This window comes from Barbus barbus (genome assembly GCF_936440315.1).
Source record: "Barbus barbus genome assembly, chromosome: 7".
Classification (NCBI taxonomy): Eukaryota; Metazoa; Chordata; class Actinopteri; order Cypriniformes; family Cyprinidae; genus Barbus; species Barbus barbus.
The window spans coordinates 19,900,135-19,919,771 of record NC_136735.1 but is presented as its reverse complement, the minus strand read 5'-3'; the positions used below and the strand labels follow the sequence as shown (position 1 = coordinate 19,919,771).

The 19,637-nt window shown below is 37.2% G+C and overlaps 1 protein-coding gene across 8 annotated transcripts in view; it reads left to right on the top strand.

Annotated features, from left to right (window-relative positions):
* The first annotated feature begins 972 nt into the window (after positions 1–972).
* The window catches only part of raph1b (Ras association (RalGDS/AF-6) and pleckstrin homology domains 1b), a 50,703-nt gene continuing 32,038 nt past the window's right edge, over positions 973–19,637 (top strand). For 6 of the 8 annotated variants that reach the window (XM_079421264.1, XM_079421270.1, XM_079421269.1 and 3 more), the window contains exons 1-2: positions 973–1,171; positions 13,041–13,104. The gene's annotated coding sequence lies outside the window, so the exon portion shown is untranslated. The remainder of the gene's footprint in view (positions 1,172–13,040; positions 13,105–19,637) is intronic. The other 2 variants (XM_079421266.1, XM_079421265.1) reach the window with 1 other exon arrangement.

Genomic DNA, 19,637 nt, shown 5'->3' with positions numbered 1-19,637 from the left:
AACAAAATCTAAACGTTATAAAACAAACAATTAACACAGATCACGAATGACGCTACAGAGACATTCAACAATCAATTCAAACAATCATACACAAGGAAAGCATCTAAATGCATGGAATTTCTTTAAATTCTTCTATATAATATCTTAATAAGGTAAAGAGGTTTCACAAGTGCGTTTAATTGAATTTTAGAGGGGAAACTATTTGCAATTATTTTGTTTGTGAATGTAAAATTTACCATGAAGTAAAAATGACAATAATAATAACAATAATAGCATGTTCCAGGGTTTATTTTTGGTATTATTATAATAAAAAGAATATATTTAAACTAAATAAGTGTAGAACATTCGCAAAATCCAAATATTAGAACCTCAGATCAAAATTGCTTGAATATAGGGCAATCAAAACAATTGTGCAAAAAGAGCATAAGATGCTAATGTCCAAATATTTAGAAATAAATATAAACTTATTTCTTATATATATTATTTTACTAATATGTAAACGTATTATTTAGAAAGAAATATAGCCTATACATGCTGAATATATTTTCTTTGTCTTATTGAAAATACAGTATTTCCCAGCTAAAAGCCAGGCTCTTTTCCAATCTACAGAATATCATCAACCAAAGACCTTAGAACTTTCCATTTGGCGAAATTTTCCTTTAAAATTTAGAAATTTGGCGCGCATGCCTATTGTTATATTTCTTGTCTAACAAATCAATACCTTCAAAGAGTAAAACTGATCGTGTAGATACTGTACTTTTATTATTCTAGCTGCCTATAGTTCAGTGCCATAATACACGCACATGTGCTGCCTGTTGTCCTCATGCACCAGTAGCGGTCTGCTGTTGTTCTCGTGTGGAGAGAGGGGGGATCCACGCACCTCCTAGTGATCGGCTGATTGGTCAAGAGCTGAATCTGGGCAGGACAGGAAACGGGACGCGAGGAACGCGCAGCAATCTCCGTTCTCCGGGAGAGAGAATGGGAGAGGAAACCGAAATGTGTCAGTAGAAGACTAGAAGGATTGAATAGGGCAAATTAATAATTTGCCTTTTTAGTATATATACCGCGCTGCTCAGCACCAGGGACGTGGGATATTTACCTTTAATATTCTTCTAAATAATTATCGGCTGTTTTCATTACATAAAAGAATTGCAGAGCTCTTCGCCGCTGGGTAAGTGGCTACCATCTCATCTTTCTTATGTCCGATTCTCATACATAGGCTTTAACTTGTGCGGCGCTCTGTTATAAAAGTGGGTTTACATTAGGAAAGGGCTGGAAGATCCTAAACTGGCTAAACAAACTGGTTTAGTTATACTGTCTGCTGTTATTGTGTGTCCTTATGAGAAAATTGCCTGGACAAAAAGACATGGAGCGTGTTAAAGAAAGGGGTCGAATTCATCTTAGTCATTTGACAATGGGACAGTTCCCACGTGCACAAAAGCTCTGCATCATCAGTCAATGAATTTGGGTGACCAGGTGGTGATTAGTTTGTAGAACATTAATAAGCTCGTGTGATTATCCACGTTTGGTTTGATCTCCAGTTGAGTCAAAAAAAGCCTCTGGCTCTTCTGGGTGTGTGGCCGAGTAGCCTATACGTACTGTGGCTATAGCGCATGGTCTAGTGATCAATGTGACATTTCGAGCATTTCATCATGTAACATTTAGCCACCTACCAACAACACTTTAACAGAGAAATAAAAAGTCCGTCGCGTGTTTTCATTCAACGCTGTATGTCGGCTTGATCCTGGGTGTGTTCATAACGCCCAAAAATGTCATGCCCCCTTCACCCCTTGTTGGTGAAGGGAGTTGTTTTATTTTCACGCACCCTAATTATGCGTCCATCTGTGCGCTTAAAAATGAATATCACTTGAGACGATGTTGTCAGCTTGCTGGTCTCCACCCTATCGAGCCCGTAGGCTAGCATGTAGTTCTGGATTTTAAATCATACATCTCGATTCGACTACGCTGTAGGGTTGATAAATGAATGAAAGCAGTTTATTAAGGCATTGAGGGGAGAAATGCAGGCTATGTAAAATTTCCGGCGTGTTTAAGCGTCTTTTATTTGCATGTCGCGTGCGCTCTAGGCCATCGTGTCCAGACTGTGTTCATTGTCCTGCTACAGTCTCTCAGGTCCCAAATGTTTTTGTCACATGTCCTTTTCTAAGTATTTTTAATATCGTTTTTAATGTAATTCTGCATCCATATCCATGAATGGTCATTGAATCGTGACTATGTTGCGCCCATGTTACTGTTAAAGTGGGTGTAAATGTAATTGGTGTTTATTCTCAGAAGAATAATATTGTTACTCCCGACACACAGGATAGGTTAAACAGGGATTGTCCCTTACAAGCCTGGTTCATGAGAACAGGGAAATGACATCAAGACTTGTAATTTATTGGGGCTTACGAGTGCTACTTTTGAGGTGTTATTGTTCATGGACACACCTCAGTTTTATAGTTGTAAATAACTTATTAACCTCATACAGAACATGTGTAATCAGAATGAAAAACGCTAAGTTTTACTTTTACGCCAATCATTTATGCACAAACATGTAACCAATAATTTGAACCAGACTATTTGTACATAACTGTGTCAAAAAAAAAAAAAAAAACAGTGTAGGCTGTAACTGCATTGGTGAGTGAAGCAAATCTAATTTGTTGTTTTCCCTGGTAGGACTAAATGAGTGACTGCAGCTTAAGTATATTTGACAAGATCCACTGAGGGATGTCCATGCTTTTCAAGTGCTTAAAAGTCCATTTAGTGAGAGATTGAATCATAGGACGTTTCTCAATAAGTCCTTGTCACTTTTCCCTCTTTCCTTTTCAGTCTGTGCCCTTCAGCCGTGTCCTTTTTTAGTCTGTTCTAGCTGTTCACTGTCTGAGGATGTTGTCTACATCCTTGATAGCTAATGGGTAGAAGGTGGGATGTAGTCTGTAATTTGCTGACCTTAAGAAAATAAGTATTTGGTCCATGTTTCCCCATTTTTCTCAGTTCCCTTGTGCACTGCCATGCAGAGAAGGGAATCTATGGTCCACTAGGCATGAGTGTGGACAAAGCAGTTTGGATGAGAAAAACAGCTGTCGCTAATGCATCACAGCGAGACAAATAGCTAAGTCATCTGTGTGTGTGAACAGTGCTAAACATGCTTTTACAGTTAATGCCAAATTTGCAGGAGATAAACCAGTTTTGCATGGGGCAGTTTTATATACAGTACATCATCTCCATCCTCTAGTCCAGGGATATTCAAATCTGGACCATTGCTGCAGAGTTTAGCTCTAACCCTAATCATACACACCCGAGCATGCTAATCAGAGTCTTCAAGATCATTAGAAAATCACAGGTAGGTGAGTTTGATCAGGGTTGGAGCTAAACTCTGCAGCAGATTGGACCTCCAGGGCAAGATTTGAGGAACCCTGCTCTAGTCGCTACATTTTTTTAAAATACATTTTATTAGACTTTTGCCAGTTAAGTTTTGATTCAGTCTCTTTAAAAAATATATTTTTTTTAAAATGAGACTTTGAGTTGGATCCAAAATCAGTGCTTTTTTGTTCAAGAGCTGGGGCCACACAAAAGACTCAGATGTTAGTTGGTGTTATTTTACCAAGGCTCCCCCTCAGACCTTCAAAGAGAACTGTAACTCTCCGTGAAACAGTCACCAGGGAAAGTGAAACCAGATAGGTCCTCAGCAGCTACAAGGAGCCGCAATAGAGCACCTGGAGGCCAGCGAATGCCCTGCTGGTATAAATGCTTGGCACCAATCATCAGGTATGCTTGGTCCTTCGCTTTTAGGGCTTTCAGAGCCAGACTCTTCAAAATTGGCTGTCTCTAATTTCCCTTAAGTAATTTGCCCAAAGTTAACTCCCAGACAGAACTGATTAAGAAACAGTTGAGACAAGTTGAGCAAGGAGTGCACAGAAAACAGATTTTAATAAATAAAAGCATATTATTTTCTTTAGCATGTTTCGGAAAGCTGTTGCTTTGGACATTGGGGGGAGAGTGTTTTAAAGGAAACTGTGAGTTGTGTATGTCTGTTATTTTTAAACTAATTCACTGTGCTTAAACTGCATTTACTATCCACTTATAAAATAAATTGCTTCAGGAGAACAGTAGGCTTATTTAACAGTGTAATTGTGAAGAAATTCTATTCAGTCAGGCTTTATGTATTACATTTATGCAGAGCAGATTAAGCTACACATTAAATTCATCCTCATTAAAGGCATAGTTCCCCAAAAAATGAAAATGTTGTCGTCATTTATTCACTCTCATGTAAATCCAAACCTGCATGACTTACTTTCTTCTTTGGAAGTGAATTGAAGATTTTTTTTTTTTTGAGAAATGTCTCATAGTGTTTTACCGTGTAAGTCGATGCTCACCAATACTGTTTAGTTTCCAACATTCCAAAAAAATATCTTCTCTTATGTTTCACAGAAGAAAGAAAGGCATACAAGTTTGGAACACCATATGAGAAAATTATGACAGAATTTTTATTTTTTTATAAATTTAGTGTATCATTAAATGGAAATCAGTCCAAAATACATAGTTTAAACAAATGACTGAAGCTGAAACAAAAAGTGACATGACAGGTGAATTTACATGCGTTTTAAAAGTTAGATTTTGAGTCAAACTCATACAATAACAGCCCTACATAATGGGATTGTTCTTGGGTTTTGTCCAGCATCTATACATGTTAATCAGACAACAATCATACTCAGTGCTGTACACTTACACTAAAGGACATAAGTAACAAAGGTGCATTGTATTTAATCCTTCAAATATTCAATGATGCATTGTGTCATGTATATTTAGACAGACAGATGAAGGCTGTAGTTTGACTATGCAAAACCCCTTCTATTATGTGCATGTAATCTCACTAACTCATTGAAACACTCCTGGAGTCTTTGTGATGATTCAAACATTAATGTGATGTAGCCACACACTGATGGTCATTCTGAACCAAATATTGACAAAGGTACTGACGCCTCTGCTCTGACCTCATCACATTCCAGCGATTTTCTAAAAGAACTGTTGTTGTCATGCTGCCTCTCACATGATATGGGGAAAGGTTTGGTGAGATACTTCTAGATCATTGGTAACTTTATACAACTAAGGCATCTAAACTTAGTTTGGATGGAATTGTGCAGATGTCTAAATGGATGGGGAAAGTTGTTAAAGATGGCTTTTTCTTATTTCAGCTATTCTGGAGAAACATCTAGAGAACAATTGGTCATAGAGTGTTTGCAACACATTGGGAAATTCTTTACTAAAACTTGCTAGTCTGGCAAGAACAAATGAAGTGGCTCATTTCCCAGATTCTGAACTTTATTCTTCCCTTCCATGTGTGTCCCAATGATGTTCGACCTCTTGTGACATTAGTGATCTCACCATGACGACAGCCCTACTTCAATCCAGCTGGAAAAGATATCACTGAGTGTTCTTCCCTTCCCTCAAAACAAAGTTTTCTCATTCAGTGCATTTACATTAGAAAAGAGAGGGTTGCCCAGAAAAATATACTGAACTAAAACAAGATGTAATTAAATTACACAATTAAATAAATTAATAGAGCATAAGACGAGGGGAAAGAAGAATGCATCAAATCCAGCATCAGGATGATCTCATTTATTAAAAAGCCGTAAGGTCATGCCTCTGCTCTGAGAGTGAATGAATGAAAAGAATGAGATGGTTCAGAGCATATCCGGTCACCGCTGTGTGAAATGTCAGCCCTCATGGAATTATTTATTTGTTGCTTAATTGTTTATGATTGCAATATTGTTGCTTAATCTTCCACTGCAAATTCCAGTTTGTTTGCATCATATGCTTTTGGAACTACTGTTGCCATCTGAAAGCAGTGAATCTGTATGTTGGGAAATTTTAGGTTCAATGAAAACAAAATGTTTCAAATGAAGATATGAAATGAATTTAGCTGTATCAGGTTGTACAGGCTGATCATATTGCTTTATATGATTTTGAAGAAGTTATTTTAGACAGTGAAACACTCTTTTTCCCATGCTACCAGCAGTCTACCAGTAACTTTAACAACTTTATCAGTTTTTAAAGACTTTAACAGTCTTAAACAACTGATTTTCATATGTTAGCTATAATGTACGCTTGTTCTACAAATGCTTGTTTCAGCAAAATAAGAACATGCCGTTTTTTTTTACCTCCTGATATTAATATCTTCACACACCTTCAGATGGAAGTTTCTAGGACAGTCTATTTTTTTCTTAGTCTTAGTGAGACTGTGGGACTGGGACTGCAAGAAACCTAACCGGATGATGGATTAAAAATATTAAATCACTTTTCAAACTTTCTTCTAAAAATGTGGTATTTATTTTATACATTATACATTTTACCTTTCTGTGGAATAGTGAAGCATGAGAAGGGGGGTGAAGCTTGATCTTGCAGCCATGTGCATAAACACTCCAGGGTCAATGAGAATGTTTGAACTTGCAGAACATGAGCACTGATAGTTGAAGGTCCTTTTATTGTTTGCTGACTTTTCTGGCTAGGCTTGTGTGTCCCTGTAATGGAGGTTGAAGAGCCACCAGTCATCTAATCTTGTTGGTTTCATGGTTTTCCTCAGATAAAATAGTTTTCCCAGATAAAGAGTAGATCTAGTCTAGACCGAAGCTAAATACACCTTTAGTCCAAGCCTAGGTATATTGCCATTTGTGGTTTCCATTGATTTACTGTTGATTTTTGGGGTAGGACTTGACATAGCATGTGTTTAGGAAACAGGCTCTATCCGAGAGGTTCAGATTTGAGTATGAATGACAGAGTTTGAATTTTTGGGAGGGTCTGACCTTGTTAATAAAGGCTTTAACTCCCTTAAAGGATGTAAAAACAAACAGTTAGTGAGGGCTTTACAAAGTACATTAAACAGGATTAATAACAAAAGAAAAAAAATGTACTCGACGGCACATTTTCGAAGGTAAATAGACAATGTTTTTACTTCGAGATTTAACTGACATATTTAAAAATGTTTTGTATTAATCTTAAATGTCTTATATGTAGTTTTTTGTTGAATTTATTTTATTAACTTTGTACTTACCATTTAAGATAGTGCTGTTGCTGACATGGTGTTAGACAAAAAATAAATGAATGTGCGTATTACAGAAGGAATATTTATAGGAGAAATTGCAACACTCTATGTCAGCTGTCGGCCCAGAAATCCTGCTTTACTGTTAAAAGAGTATGTGACTTGTGGTTAAAGGGATAGTTCAAAAATGAAAAATTTTGTCATCATTTACTCACCCTCATGTCGTTCTAAACCCAAAAGATTTCCAGTCATCTTCAGTACAAAAGTTTGAATCTTGAGGTCTGTTCTTTTGATCATATCACTTTGATCATGTCCCTTCAGAAGACTTGGATTAAACCGCTTGGTCATTATGGATTACCTTTACAATGTCTTCATAAACTTTTTGTATATTGAAAAAAGGGGACAGAAATCTCTCAAGTTTCATTAAAATATATTTTTCTGTGTTTCGAAAAGGTTTGCGATGACATGAGGGTGAGTAATTAATGACAGAATTTCATTTTTAGGTAAATTGTCCTTTTGCAAAAGCCATGTATTTCTTTTTTTACAAACGGAATTATTCTTTTGTGAAAGCCATAATCAGGCTGATTTTGGGTTCATCTGAACCTAGTTGAACACATTTCTTGGGAGTGTTTATATAAGACGTTCATGTGAACAAATACAGACACACAGCAATGTAATGAAACCGAATGAATGTTTCTCCCTCAAACTTTCTAGCACCTAAGTGCCTCCACAAATAAAAGTCAAAATAATGAATTTTTTGTAAGCAATCATTTTAATAAAGATGTCATCTTCACTTATAGGCTAGTCCAGGGGTGCGCGAACTCGGTCCTGGAGGGTCAGTGTCCTGCAGAGTTTAGCTTCAGCTTAAACACACCTGAAGCAGCTAATCAAGCTCTTACTAGGCATGCTAGAAACTTCCCGACAGGTGTGTTGAGGCAAGTTGGAGCTAAACTCTGCAGGACACCGGCCCTCCAGGACCGAGTTTGGGCACCCCTGGGCTAGTCGGTAGTTGGATGTGACCAATCCTTACTTTACACTCTGTCTGCACTCTTAGTTTAGCTTTGGCTCACACATTTTTCCGGCTGGTTTTCCTCAAAGTTGTGCGCATATCAGTCCAACGAGTGTAGCAGCAGCCAGAATCAAAATCTGGAAAGACTCCAGGAGAATTATAGCAAGCAAGTCTTTTCTGACAGGTTCATAAAACTGTATGGTCATCGTATGGAAGATTTCAGAACTTTAGTTTTGGCGTAGCTGGAATAGAGCCTCATCAAACCCCCCTCACTGTGGGAATATTACATATGCTGAATGTACATTCTCACAGTGTGTACTTTCTACAGCATAGAGGATCTGTTTGTGGCTATAGAGTTTATCTATGTGTCTTTGACAGAATATTGAGAATTTATAGAGAGCTGATTAAATCCAGATCATGGTGCAAACCTAAAAGAGGCCATATATTTATATAATATCCATTAGAGAAAGCGAGCCTGCTCCACAGCTTTCACAGATACTCATCCTTTGGTCTTGTTATAAATATCTCTGTGATATATCAGATCAGTGGTGGCCCATTAAAGGACGGACGGAAGATTATTTGGATCCACACTTAACTATTGTATCCAAGATATTTCTGTCAGCATAAGTGCCATCCAGTCAATGCTAATATATTTTGCTGTTTCATGTAACTTTGATCATTTGTATTTATTTGTCCCCTTAAAACCAGATGGTTCACACAACTTCTATTGTTAAATATTTAAAGTACTGTTTATTTTTTTATTTTATTTTTTGTGCACTAATCCTGATAGCGCCCATAATAGGAATGTTCTCACATATTTATACTCATGAAATATATATGCTCTACTGTGTCTTGCTTTCTTCATTTCAGGCATTTCTGCTGATTCATGTCATCTATTCTGCTGTGTGTGTGTGGTTTAGTTGAGGCTAGTTAATCAATAAGCTAGCATTAGGACATCCCTGGAGAACATTAGAATAAGAGAGATGTTCACTCTTTTACTCTTAGCTCTCAAAAATCCATTATGCAGTATTAGTGCTAGTTTCTGACCATTTCCCCTCTTTCTGTTGAGGTCTGCTGATGGGACCCCGACAAACTGTCAGCATTCAGCTCCCTTTCTTGCATTGCTTTGGTTTTTAAACTTGTAATGTATGTTAAATTTAAATAAGTTTAGCATTATCTTGTTTACTTTATTTACTATGTAAAAAAAAAATATTTTTCGAAATTGGAAATAAAGCAAAGATTACTGGAGTTTATTTTATAAGTGCAATTTCAGGCTTTCTGCTTCCAAATTTCATGTTTTATTTAATGCGTTACTTGCCATTTCTTTGTAATTGTTTGTGACATTTGCTAGCCATTTCTGAGTGACACTTGTTTTTAAGTAAATCCTACACCATTTTTCCATTGTATAACCATTTCATTCACAAGATCAAGTATAAAATCGCAGCTAATACTTGTGATGGGAGGATCGGATCATTTTCCTGACTTAAATCTTTCAATCTCTTTCAATCAAATGAACAAATATTTAATCAAGTCATTTTGTTCATTTGAGCAGAGTTGAATTAAAATATTACATTTTGAATGGCCAAATTTCCCCAACATGTCTTTTTAGGCAAACTTTGATCATATTCTGAATCAGAAAATCATTATAATACCAGCCAAAGAAAAATGAGGAGAACCCATTGATAATTAATTCACACCTCAACTGTCTTCTTGTCTGAGTTTTTCATTCTTGTGTCAAATAACAGCTGCACAGGCTCTGTACAGAAAACCCCAAAAAACAGTTCATGAATGAAAGGATGTTGCATATGCGTGGTCACAAAAACAATGAATGAATCACTTTGAGAGAACTTGTTACATCCAAGTCATATAAAAGAGTCATTTAAAATGAATAAAATTATTTATGAGCAACACATTTAATACAAACATTTAATGACCATTGGATGACAGCAGCAGCAGACTAGCAGTGAAAACATCTGTGACATAGCCTATATATAAGTAGTCAGTTTTTACTTATATTTACTTATAGTTTGTGATGTGCTTTGATGCACGATCAAGAAATCTGTGAAACAAGAACTTTACTGTGCTAATGCATTAACTTTGACCAACACATTCTTTTCATCTTTAATTGAGACCTTGTGCATCGGGGTCTGTTTGCCTGGAACGGGAAGAAAGCAATGCAATTTTGGGTTAGTTTGAGCTTGTAATTTGACTGTGCCAGTCAGCATGGGACACAGTCTCAGTTTCAAGCTTCAACTTAATGCTGTGTAGTTGACTGTCTGTCTGTGTACTGTATATGGACACTGTTCGGTCTGTCCACTCAGCAACAATAGCCAGTTCATGATGAAGTCTCTCTACTGGGGTTTTCCTCACTGTTTATCACTGTTTTGGCTTCTGTTCTGTGCCCCCTCAACTCCTCATTTCCTGTTCACGCAGGAAGTCTCTGCGTAGTCTTCCGTTGGGTTGTGCCCATGGCAGGAAATGATGATGGACACACCTGGTCATCATCTGTCTCTCTCCTTCTGTCACACAAATACCAATTATGACATTATCATGTATGACTAAACTCATCTAGGTCTTTGTGGCACTTTCATTATAGTCAAGTCACATTTATTTTTATAGCACTTTATACAATACAGTTTGTGTCAAATCAGCGTCACAGAGATGAACCGGAAATCAGATTTGATTATGCAAACTCAGCTATGGAGACAGCTTTAAAAGACAATAGTGTCATTATGATCTAAATGTTGTTTAGACCAAAATAAACTAAAAAAACTGATGCGTGTCATGATTTCAAGATAACCAAGTCATTTTCCTATCAAGCAGAAAACCCAGGCCATCTGATACATGGGTGGTGATTTCATAGCTTTTTACCACTTGTTTGGGTCAAAGATATTTTGTCTCAATTCTAAACTAGCAAACTACTCTCACAAACATATATCCAAACACACAACAGCACACATACTCTGCAACAGTGTGTTACAGCTACATTTGTAAAACACCAAGTACATTACAATAATATCCCAAGTCAAAAAAAAATGCTAAATTGCATTTGAAGTGCTTTATTTTGTGCTAAGTATACTAGAAATACATTTACATATTTATGTGCTTAATAAAAAATACCATGCAATTGTACTTTTGGTATACTAAACTGGTATATTTAAAGTCTGCTAAATTGAAACAACTAATTTTGTGATTTATGAACTTTAATTGTTTGGAAGCAGCGCTGAAGTCCAACCAAAAATATACTGTACTAAAGTGGAACTATTGCAAGTATTCTTCAGGTACAATTTAATATCTTATATCTTGCATTTGAAGACTGATTTTATGCAGAGATAATGCAATCCTTATTAATAGTAATATTAAAACACACATTAGGCATAATATTAAGAAATGTGCATTGTGCAGTAAAGAAATATTCCAAATAATGTTTAATTATAATTTGATGTCAGTGTATCTTAAGTGATGCATCAATAAATATGTTAATGGATTTGAAGTATATGACGTATGCTTAGTATTAAATAAATGTATTTTAAATTTATTATGGCATAGTTTTTGTTGTTTTTTCCACTAGGGATGGTATGATTTTCTGGTAGTTATTCACCACAATTTTGGCAGCTGAAAATAATGGGCTGAAATGCCAAAATAGTTTTGTAAGGATTAAAACGGTGATGCTAGTTCTGCTTCTTTGACGTGTTTTGATGTGTTGGGGTTAGGGCACTGTTTACTGTAAATGTAAGTAGTGTGGAATGGATGGACTTTAGTGTGACCAAAAATAATGATAATAACTAGCGATAAGTACAATTTGATCAGCTGAAATTGCAGCTGCTTATCAAAGAACTTTACTTTAACTTGTTTAATTTATCATCCGAGACCACAATACCCTGGACCTGAACAGCAATAAGAGTTCAATTAAACAAATTTATTACTGAAATATGATTTTTGGTTGTGGTTTTTGAAAATAAGTTTTAAATCTGGTTTCAGTGTTTCATTAAAAAATCATTTTGGTGCGTCACTGTTTTCTGGGACATGTTTTTCAAACAGATAGTGGTTCTGTTTTTGAAGCTCGAAATATGCATATAAATTTTGTGACTTGTGATTGTTCACATCACTATCAGCAGAGATAAAACCGTATCCTTCCCATGTATTTTACACTAAGGCTTCTTACCGATTTTGTTACCTTGGTAACTGAAGTCACATGAACCAGGGTTTTTATAATGACTCACTGCCCAACACTCCCACACCTTCCTTAATATTTTAACAACTTTTTAAAGCCAGTATTTAATCGGGGAACTGTTTTTCAGCACCGTTGGTGGAATGTGTTGTTCAGTATGTCTAACACGCATGAGTCACACCCCCAGTGTCTAAAGAAAGATCTAATAAGGGAGTCTTTGCAAGAACACCACATGGTCTACAAGTCGGTGAGCCACGGCTTTGTCATGCGCCACACATGCAGCGTCTCAGGCTGCCATGTGGACAGACGGTCAGCACAGTTGTGCCTCAGTGTGCAGCTGTGATCTGCATTGCTCAATGGGACAGACACCCCTTTTCATACTCTTTACTTTTGTCTCTCATCAGCTGAGGTGTGTGTGTGTCTGTGCACGTCAAGGTTTTGAGGCCGTATAACAGATTGTGTGTTGTGACTTTATTGATTAAGAGGAAAGAGAACAACAGAGTTGTTACACTTTTTGTTATTTGCTTTGAAAGGGATTACAAAGGTTATGAGTCATTGTTGTCTGGGAAAGTATTTTTTTTGTTTAAAATGCCTGTTGGTTTTAATTAAAATAACCCTCTTTTTCTTTATTGTACCTTCTGTGGAATAAGTAGTGTTTGGATAGGAACTTTCTTCTCCTGCGTTGTATTCTCCATGCAATTTGTTTGAGCTGCGCCCTGTACTGTACAGACATGAATTTACATTTCCTTCAACCTGAGGCGATGCACACATTTCTGATTTGATTCACACACAAGCTTATATTCCCTCTCTCCTTCCTTCTACAGGCACAAGTTAACCTCTATTTGGACATTTTGAACTGAGTGAAAGAGAAAAAACACTATACCAAAGGTAGGCCATTCTTACATCCAGACAAAAACTCTTAAAGGGTTACTCCACCCCAAAATGAAAATGTTGTCATTAATCTCTTACCTCCGATGGTGCGATTTGTAGGGGGATCCCCCCACCCCCACCCCCCTCTGGTCTATGCATCCCTGCCTCTGCTGAATTATATTTATCCCCGATGGGGATAAAATGATTTGTGAAACGCACTATGAAGTCCCGTTCTAAATCAAATGATTCGTGATACGCGATCCGATTGGAGCGCTTCAAAACAGTGAATCAAACACTGACTCAGTGTTTCAAAAATCTGCGTTGATGATGTTCTGTGTTCGCTTTCTATGTAATTTATTCATTGTTTGAATCACCGGGAAAATTAACTCATTACAATTAATAGGCCTAACTTACAATGTTTTTATATAATTGTGATCACGTTAAATACAGTTTCCGTCGTATTACAAACATTTCATGATGTGACACCCATTTACTTGCCTGAAAAGATGGATTTATGATGTGCGTTGTTAACAGATTACACTTAATTACAATTTAATTTTGGATGAAAACCGGTAGACTTGGGACTGTCCCATTGACTGCCAAATAATTTTCACTGTCAAGGCACAGAAAAGTATAAAAATAAAACATAGTCAGAATAGTCCATCTGCCATCAATGGTTTAACCGTAATGTTATGAAGCTACGATTAATACTTTTTGTACAAAAAAAAAAAAAAAAAAAAGACTCCGTTTTGGAGAGTATCTGCTGGACGCAAACTGCGTATGCTGTTCTGTGTCAATGGCACCACACAGATACGTCGTCTTCGTTTGTTTATGCTTTGATTTGAAGGAAACCAGCGTATCCTTGTGTTGCGGCTGATACAGAACAGCATACGCAGTTTGCGTTCACTGGATACTCTCCAAAATAGCACTACGCTGACGCAGAGGAGTAAGGACATTGTTAAAATAGTCCACGTGTCATCAGTGGATCAACCGTAATGTTATCCCTTTAAGGTCTGAACCTTTTTACAGACATTGTTTGGAAATGCTGGTGTGCCGCCTTCTGGATTTTTGTCTACATGTACAATAACAGAAAAAAGTGAAATAATCAAATATTGCACAACAATAGTGTGCTTGACAAAAAGGAAAATGTTCTGTGGTGACTGAAATTTCTTGTTAAACATTTGCATGACAGATGATGTCTGCAGCAAACTTGGGGACTGTTTTTTATTTCTGCTGCCTTTTTATCCCCAAGCTAACATGAAGAATGTCTCGACAAAGATGTCCATTGTGTACAATACATGTGTTTTCAGAGTAACCATTGGAAGTGCAGAAATGTCTGAGACGAAGAATGGATAGGAAGTGAGGTTGGAAAGAATGATGGAGATTTGGGAGACAGAGTGGGTGAAGGTTTAGCATTCTGACACCGCAGCTGGATTTTTGAGAATGATGCCAGGAATGAGTGAAACCATTTGAAGCCTTAGAAGATCTAGATAGCTCAGTGTTTAACATGGTGAATGAACTGGAATGTCTATGGAAATTAGTTATTTTAAATTAGTTTGGAGTGTTTGTGTGTATAGATTAAGTTAAATTTTTCCCAGCTGCTAAAATGTAACCATGCCCACTCTGAAGACTGAACTCCAGTCTTGAACCACTTAAAAATGGATTCAAATAGGAAGTACACTTTTATACTTACATTAGACTTGCCCCTGTGCTTACAACTTCAACAAAATGAGTTAAAATAAAGACTAATTTTAAAATGCACAAATTTTATTTTCTTAACCATTTATAAATGGGTCAAGGACATAATTTCTCCTTTTTTTTCTAAATAATTTATTCAAAGACACAAAAAACACAATTCATATTGACCTTTATATTTACCTTTTCCATGGTGAGCATGTTTTAAATTTCTGAATGAAAAAAGTTTTATATAATAAAATAAATAGTTTTATAATATAAATATAACAGAATAAAAATAGTTTTAAAAATAACCTAAAGTATGTACAGTCATACTCAGATGTTAAGACTCAGTGACATGAGGCTCTCAGGTGACTGGGCTGCGTTAAATCCAGGTTCTCACTTGCTGTCTCATCTTTGGCGTCTAGATAAACTAGGTTGACGTGTTTGGGATTACTCTTGGTCACAAACGTAACATGTAGCTTCCATACTTGCAGTGCATGGGCACCTTTCTTTTCAACACTCTAACCAAGCCAGCTGCCAGCTTGAAGTCAAAGGTCTTGAGTGTGACAGTGTGCCTCCCAGGTCTCAGCAACATGTTTATTTTTTGGGGGGATGGACATGGCATTCCCAGCTGCTGGCGACAAGAAGAGTTTGAGACTTTTGTCATGTCTGTGTGTACAGCCTGACACGCAACAGGCCCTCACAAAGTTAGCAGCTGGCCAGTGCCACTCAGTCCAACTGTACATGAAGTGCAAAAGAGGAACTATGTCAAATAATCAAATACTCACCTTTGTCTGTGGAAGCAGTATTGCACGCAAGGTGTGGAATAGAGGAAATGGATATCTGGAGTGCCGTAGACAAAGTTTTTTGACCAATCAAATTCACTTTCATGTCATGCTTCCTTAACATACTGAAACGGAATAAATTATGTACAAATAGGCACATAAAATATATTCTAAATATACAAAGTATATACACGGATACAAAGACAACAATATGTATGCTGTTGCGCAGCTATTTAAAAATTGTCATCCCTGAGCTAAGAACAAAAAACATTTTTATATATCGTATATCGAGAGAGAAAAAAAGAAAATTCTGTCATGTTACTCAACCACATGTCATTCCAAAACTATTAGACCTTCATTCATCTTCAAATGAAAATCAACTTAAGATATTTTGCTGAAATCCAAGAGCTTTCTGACATATAACCCAGATGAGCTGTGCCTTGTTTACAAGCACACGCATGCGTTGTGGTACTCTTGTAAAAGGCGGCAGAGATATTTTCTGCTTTATCACAGTTATGCCTATGAAATACTTGCTTATTACATCTGGATGGAGTACAGAACTAGAGGATTTGCTGCCATTTAGGTCAGAGTTGTCTGCATAGTGGAAGGCTCTGCATGCATCCATTAAATGAATGTTCTTTATTGCAGATCAAAAGCCTACCCTTAGTGCCGCCTGTGAGTGACAGTAGGCACAGACTAGTGGGCATAATGTGTGTGATGGGATGCAATAAACAAGCAGTAATTATGTTGTGGAATATGACAGGTCATAGATCCCCACTATAATTGTTCAAGTGCAGAAGGGTTGGGAGGGGTTTCATTTCTAATGTTACATGATGTAGGAGTTCAACGGTCTGATGGCCTGCAAGAAAAAGCTGTCCTGCAGCCAGCTGGTGCAAGACCTGATGCTGCAGTACTGTCTGTCCAATGGAAGCTGTGAGAACAGTGGATAGAGTCTCTGGTGATACTTAAAGAGCTGCAGTTCCTGACTGAACTCATAAATAGCTCATTGTAGGGCCATCACATGGTATATCTGGCGTTCCAGGGCTTTCTTCCGTCTTCATAGACTACGTACTCATTTCTTCATTCTTAATATTTCCTCTTATGTATCATTTTCAGACGCTGCAGTATGTTGCAGGTGATTTGTTTTTTTTTTTGTTTTTTTTTTTTGCATGGTGCAGTATGTTTGGGTGTTCAGACTTTTGACTTCACATTTCAAGCCAGCTGGGACCGCAGTAAAGGGGATTGCTCATCTTGCCCTGAAGCTATACACACGTATTTCAGACACTTATGCACACGCATAGAGCAAAGAGAGTTGGATACCTGACAGTCAGCACTATCCGTAAACATGTGCCTTTGGTTTTTGTTTGAGCCAGGATGTGGCAGATATATAGATGAAGAATAGCAGAGTAGAACATCTGGAGGATACAGCTCATGGAACCACTTTAATCTACTTTTACTCTTCCACTGAAGAAAAAAAAAATCACATACCAAGTCTGTTTTTAAAGACCAATCAAAATTGTTGATGTTTCTGAACTCGGCACAGAGAGCATTCATTATGCAGACTCTCTGTTTTAAGACTTGCATCAAAAGCTCTGATGTAAGATGAGGAAAATTGTTTCAAATGAGCTGGTTGCCTCACGGGAGCTGACATAGTATGACCAGCTCACTACTCACTTTATCTCAGTAACCCTCATTATTGGACACTTTTGCTTGTTGCACTCCTATATTATTCCAAACCCATAGGACTTCTTTCTTCTGCGGAACTAAAAATTATATAGATTTTTTTTCCATAAAATAGTTCATAGTGACCACAGCTGTTCAATTCAATTTATTTCTAAAGCACGTTTAAATTCCAACTTTGTTGGCTAAAGTGCTGTACACAGCAAAAATAAAATACAGTAAGGATAAAAGCAAATAAACACATACACATTACAGAGAATTAAAAGCACAAGAAAAAAGATGCGTTTTTAACCTAGATTTGAATTCGGCTAACGTGCAGGCAGTTCTGAGAATAATGGCAGGCTATTCCATAGCTTAGGACCAGCTACTGCGAAGGCTCAGTCGCCCCTGCATTGCAGGCGAGACTGTGGTATTCACAGAAGATGGCCATCTTGGGATCTAAGTGACCTAGACGGGTTATAGATGGTAAGATAGAGACATACCTCGGAGCTAAGTTGTTAAGAGCTTTGTAGACAAATAACAGAATTTTGCAGTTGATTCGATATTGGACTGGTAGCCAATGCAATGTGCATAGAATTGGTGTGATATGGTCTCGTTTGCGACTTCCCTGTGAGTAGACGGGCAGGCGCATTTTGGACCATTTGAAGGCGAGAAATGGAAGAGAGGGGTAACCCAACATGTTTTGTCATATTTGGATCTTAACATCCCACCATTAAAATATAGTTGTTAATATTCTTCTCCTAATGTCGATTTAGGTCACCATTTGGTAAATTTTGGTTAAAAATTTGCAAAAATCCTTGTTTCAACCCTAAATTAACATATCTGGTAACAAATGTCCCACTAAAGGTTCCTGCATGTTTGCTGGAATTTGCTCCAAATGTCATACTTCAATGTCCTTTTAATGGTTAAAGAGATACTCCAACAAAAAAATTTAAATTCTCTCTTACTTTTCTTAATCTTATATAATCCTAGATGTATATGACTTTCTTTCATCAGTGGAACACAAACATTATTTTTAGGAAAAAATAATGTTTACGGATTTGCATTATTTGTGACTCCATATAATGCAAATAGACAGGTTCTTCAAAGTTTACAAAAACCACAGAAAACGATTTAATCCATATGACTCCAGTTGATGAATTAGTGTCCCCTAAAGCAAAAATGATAGGTGTTGGTAAGAGAAATACTAATGTTTTAAACTTTTTGAACTATAAACCATAGTTTCTGACGAACTGTCAAATGCAGGTTAATGAGTTCATGCTGGATGTGACGTGATGTAGGCTAAGTGCATTGTGAAACTTGTACAATGAGTGATGAGGACCATCACTAACGCGAGTTTCACAACATACTTTTTCTAATAATCTTAATTTGTCTTCTACAGTAGAAAGTAAGTCATCTACATCTGGGGCGGCATGAGGATGAGTAAATAATGAGAGAATTTCATTTTTCGGTGGAGTAAAGAACTCTACATAAAGATGTTCATGGACACTCAGGGGATGTTGTGACCAACCTTTTTTGTCAGCTGAGATATCTGTAGATTCTACAGTATTGGCACAAGCTTATATGATTATGTGTCAGTGAAGTTGGTGTTTAAGATCTTCCTTGTTGCTTGAATATTTTGGCTCGCTGCGTCAGACAGAAGGTCAGACTATGGAAAACGGCACACCTTTTCCCTGGCGAACTTTGGACTTGTGTGGCTCCTGTATGAAAGGAGCTCTTTCACTGGGCCACCGGCTGTGCATGTGCGGGTGTGTGCTTTTTGTGCCATTTGGATAGCCAAAGGATATGATGTGACTGAGAATCTATCCACACCCTAATGAAATGGCATGTCAAGTGTTTCTTAGGTGATGCATTCTTTTTCATAGGGCCTGAAAGAATTTGTGCCTTTATACCTGTGTATGCTTGATGAATATACACAAACTTAACCTAGAAATGCCACAACAACATGCAGCACAATGACTGAAAGCTGTCAGATGTACTTCAGAGGGGTTTGACTTGTTCCTGGATGCTGAAATATGTTCACACCTTCCTCCAGGATTCATAGTTATTGCTGTATGAGGAACCATCCTCAGAATAACAGTGAGTGTATTCTCTGAGTTGGCGGTTCGTGGTAGCCGACAGTTGGCTCAGGGCTGTTTTGATCAGTTGTTCAAGTGACTCAGTGTTCACCTTCATTTCAATACAAAGTGACTCTGTGCCTGCACTACAGATATATTTAGAAATACTCTCTCCAGTTGTCCCTCTGATTTCAGTCTTTGCAGAAAATGGTCTGATTACGTCTTTAATACAGAGACATAATGGGAAACTGTGGAGATGAGAGGAGTCAAAACATAAAATTGTCATTCATTGTAATGGTACAGACTTTGATTTTACCATTGCATCTACCATTCAGGTTAAAGTTTTTACATT